This window comes from Acyrthosiphon pisum, chromosome A1, assembly GCF_005508785.2.
Source record: "Acyrthosiphon pisum isolate AL4f chromosome A1, pea_aphid_22Mar2018_4r6ur, whole genome shotgun sequence".
Lineage (NCBI taxonomy): Eukaryota > Metazoa > Arthropoda > Insecta > Hemiptera > Aphididae > Acyrthosiphon > Acyrthosiphon pisum.
In genome coordinates this window covers 13,337,494-13,342,663 of record NC_042494.1, presented here as the reverse complement: position 1 = coordinate 13,342,663, position 5,170 = coordinate 13,337,494, and the positions used below count along the sequence as shown (strand labels likewise).

The 5,170-nt window shown below is 31.5% G+C and overlaps 1 long non-coding RNA gene across 1 annotated transcript; it reads left to right on the top strand.

Annotated features, from left to right (window-relative positions):
• The first annotated feature begins 508 nt into the window (after positions 1-508).
• Positions 509-4,342, top strand: LOC107883212. Its single transcript, XR_001679144.2, has 3 exons — positions 509-595; positions 2,345-2,482; positions 2,555-4,342. It is a non-coding gene; the product is annotated as an uncharacterized LOC107883212 (long non-coding RNA).
• The last annotated feature ends 828 nt before the right edge of the window (positions 4,343-5,170 follow it).

The window sequence follows — 5,170 nt, the reverse complement described above, 5'->3', positions numbered from 1 at the left end:
GTTTGTATTCTTTGGTTGGACCGTGTTTACTGTACGATTGTATGTGAAAAATAAATAATATGGCGTGATGTGCGTAGGTATATATCACGTAACCGAGGACGACCGTGTACACCGCGGTGCACGTGGTCGGGATCTGCCTATGTTTAAAACCAAAACGAAACGGTTTCCGCTGACCTTATACCGACATCTGCGAAGTACAATATTTTTATATAATATACGATAATTATACGTGATAACGGAAAAAAACGTGATTCTTATTGGCAGATATTGAAATCTTACAGGTCGATTGTGATTGTCAGTGGGCACGGATAGCATGATCAGACGAATAAATTAATATGATATAATAGTTATGCGCGTCCATTGATTTTTTTTATAGAAACACAGATATCAACGATAACCTATACAAAAATATAGTTCAATAGAATAATAAACAAGTATTATAAATAGTATTATGATTATAATATATTAATGTATGTAGGTGTTATTGCTTTTATTTCGACGAATTAGTATTCAGAAACGTAGAGTAAAAATATTTTCAATACCTATTGGCTATTTCGTTACAATCGATTGTTGATTCAGGAAGCGTTGTGTTAAGGTCAGTATATTACAATAGTTTTGAACCCACTGAAACGATGTTTCACAAAGCTCCCTCGAGCTGCGAGTGAATAAGGAAATATGTATATTGTATAGAAATTAAAAGTAATGGTTGTTATATTATTTTTATTTGTATTTACGTAGGTACATCTGTAGATCACATTTAGGTACGTAATAACAAAAATAACTATACGCTATCACACGAATCATGATAGATATTACGCGTTAACGTAACAAATAGGTACCTACTATTTCAACTCATAAACGTAACTATAAACCCTTAAAAACAAAAACTGTTAAAGTCGTAGCATTTAATACTACGAGTATAAGAATTGTATCGTATCGTTTTGTATTGTACATTAGGCGTTTGGGGTCTGGACGAATGTGTGCATTACCACAAACAATAATGAAGTAAACACGGACAATATATTTTCTTCTAAACCTATATGTTTACACAACTATACTTATAATGATAATTTTTAATTGAGTTAATCGAGAAACAAAACATTTTAAAAATATATTTTTAATCCTATTTTTTTGTTTACTCGGGTAAGTTAAGAATTATATGGAAACTTACAATTGACTTATTAACCTAAGTTCAATATTTTTTTTAAATATATAAATACTAAATAGTCAGTACCTAATATGGGTTAAAATAATAAAAAGTAAATGTTTATGCAACATGCATCACCAATAATAATTTTATTTTATTTTAATTATTTATAAATTAACGTAACCAGGATTTTATTAAAAGTAACTCGTTATTATTATTAAGTTTATATCGATAAAATTAGTTGAGCTAAAAATAAAAATAATAAAAATGTTAAGTTAAAAAGTTAAAAGCGATTAAACTTTTAACTATTTTATGCATTGCAGGTTTGTGTGTACCCATATTATATATGAGTATGTTTGGCGAGTGAGTCGAAAAATGATCTAAAAAAATTATAACTGGTCTCTACGTCGCAATATCGTGTATCATATTATTGTACGCATATATCGTATTATCGTATCACGTTATATACCACAGAGTGTTATTATACCGCCGACGGTTCAATTATTATTTATTTACGCGTATCATAATCATTCGGTTTTAATCGCCTCCGACAATATTTTATACTGCGCTCGTTGCTAGGTTACTGTTATTATGTGGGTTATACCGGAGAACATACTATTCCATGTAGTTAACTAAAAATACAATAATGGTTTTTGGCCATAAAACGCACACATTCACACATACACACACATGCGCGAGTGTCGTGAGTCGTCTATATATAATATATATGTGATATATATATATGTGTGTGTGAGTGTGTGTGTGTGTGTGTGTGTGTGTGTGTGTGTGTGTGTGTGTGTGTGTGTGTGTGTGTGTGTGTACATTGAACCCAGTAAGGGGTATATGATAATGTCGGTCTCGAAATCCCTTAAAGCGCCACCCTTTGTCCGGATCACATCGGAATACAAATTATATGCACGTTTGTTCGATACTGTATTTATAACATGAGTACGCGCACACATCATAATAAATATTATCATATTTTTTTGGTTTTCATTTTTTTTTCACCGTGTATGACAAAATAATGATTAGCTGGTGCTAATTGGCTGGTGTCAGGAACGGAGCAACAAATTGTTTTTTCTAACAAAAAGTTTTAACGTCCACACACACACATGCACACCTATATAATATTATACATAAAATATAAATAAACATATATTAATATAATGTATAATATAATATACATTAATCATATAGGTATGAATATATTTCTCTGTACATGCTGAAACAAGTCATGCACGCGTTTAAGTAAGCTACACATGCATCATCTCCAATGGCACAACTGCAACTGCTCGGAACTACACGCAGCACAATAATCGCCCGAAGAATTTTTTAGTAAGTTTCCAAAATGATCGGTTCTTATAGGTTTGATAGTGTTCATGGTTACCATTTGGTCCGTTATTGCAGCATCTGTATCCTGCAGTTTCACACAGGTGACCGACATCGCTACATTTAGTTCGGTCAGGGTTTTCAACTCCATTGGGACTAATCGTGACGGACAGCACTTGGATTGCCGTTTTGGGTGTCATCAACATAATATTTGGCATGGAAAAATAGACTTTTGTCAGTCGACTTGCACCGTAAAAGCTCGCACACGACTCTTGGCCTCGTCCAAATCCATGTCGTTCACTGTAATTATTGAAGAAATGATAAAAGATCGACTCCTAGGTTCGACCATGTTCGTGGTTACCACTTGGTCCAATATTGCAGCATTAGTATCCTGCAGATCCACACAAGTGACCGGCCGGCACCACTACATTGAGTTCGGGCAGGGACTTCGGCTCAGTTGGGACTGTCGTGGTGGACGGCGCTTGAACTTTCGTTTCAGCTGTTTTAGCTGTCATTAACATTATATTTGGCATTGAAAAGTACGGCTTAGGTAATGGACTTGCAGCGTATAATAGCAGCCCGCACGTGTCTTGCTCAAATTCATTGGATTTATTGTAATCGAAGACATCATAATACGAAAGTTATATTAAATTATAATTGATTCGTTAAACAGACAATAACTCGAGATTAAAGACAAATAAATTATAGTTTAATACTAGCTCACCATTTCCTTGGAAACGAGATTTTATATGCTTACTATGTATGGAATACATTTTAATTCAAATTGTGCCAGTTAATTAAATACGAGAATATACGGAGGGATTTACCACCATGCTCGCCATAATTTTTTCCTTTAATAATACATTTATTCAAATTATAATTTTAAATATGCCCATAGACCGTATTATTTTAAAGATTTCTATAGGTCACCTACCTTTTTTTCTGTTAATTGTTAGGCATATGATTTTTATACCTATTACTTTGACCTAAACCTAACCCATTATCATTAAACTTTAAATTACAATATTTAATATTAATCACCTGCACGTTTTATAGCATAGTCGGCGTCTTTAGAGTGAAATTCTATTCTCCTGAATTTCAAAACTATCATCACACATATTGTTATAATAATAATGTTACAATTGCACTGTGTAATGTTTAATAGGGTCGAACGATGTTATAAATTCCTTACCCATAAACTACCATAATTATAAATATTAAATTGTGTTACCTATTTTATTTTTGACGTTCAAAATGTACCCTACTATAATAAGTCTATATCACACAGTGGCGTACGCAGTTTTGTTAAAGAGGGTTAGGGGCGAACTTATTTGTATTCCTTTCCCCGTATTAGGTATTTGATGATTAACATAATATAATATGATATCCGTCCAGGATAATTAAGCCCCAACTAAAAAAAAAAAAATTGTATTTACAATTAATAATAAGGTTTAGTTGATTTAGCTACTGGGAAATAAAAAAACTATTTAATTCATATTAAATAAACAAAAAAAAAATTTTTTAAATACTTATTTTACCAAACCGATGCCTGCGAAAAATTGTTAAAAAGTATCTTTATTTTATAAAGCTTTTGGGAATAAAGGCACTTTATAGATGCTGAGTGTTGCCAAAAATGTTTCCCTGGGCTAATCATAGACTAGTATTATAATAAAATAGAGCATAAATGTGATATGCCTAATATAGCTTGTTATTTAATATAATGTTTAAGTTATCGTATATATTTTAATTTCATTGTGTAACTTTTTCTTCTAATATGGACCCCCTTGAACTGTACTAGTATATGTGCACGGCCCTGACCGTGTCTGGAAACTGACATAAGTTTACCTCAGTCACATCAAACAACAATAGATATATGTATTATAAATTATAATATATTTAATAACAATATGAACATGAACCTATATAATGATACATCAACTATATACTCGCCGTTTGTATATACAAAAGTGCAAACCATTTTGGGTGCGTATTATTATTATATTTTAACATAATATTTTGCTCTCATAACCCACTGCAATATTTAATTGTTTACTACATAAATCGCACGTATCGACATAATACATACATATTGTGTACACTTTATAAACATCATAATATTATACCTAATGAATAGTACCTACATGGAAAATTAATTTCGCTAAGCATTTAAAATGTGCACATACGCGTTGTACTTTCTGTAGGTACCTGCGCTTTTGTAACAGATAATGTAGTGTTCTTAATTAATTAATTCTTTAAAGGCCAAGTTTCGTACGTGCAAAATATATAAACGCCTTAATACAAATAATAATACTAAATCAGATACACCTATATAAATTATAATATTATATAACGAAACCTATATACAACATTTTAGAAAATTGATTGAAAATAAATAACAGCTCTTTGGTCAGTGGTCAAGGCAAGCCCAGGTATTATGGGTCATTTGGCCAATTAACCCAACCTAACCTAACTTTTGAACCTCATAATCTCAACGGTTTAAAAATACTGTTGGTGCAATAAACACATACAAAATGACTTATTATGCTGTTTATATAGTAGTTGTTTATTACGCTTACCGTTTTTTGAACTTTTTAATTATTAATAAAAAAAAATAATGGTAGGTAAGTACTAAATAGGTGCTTGAATAAAATATAATTTACCAATGTTATCAAGCTGGGTTTTGATATTTTTTCA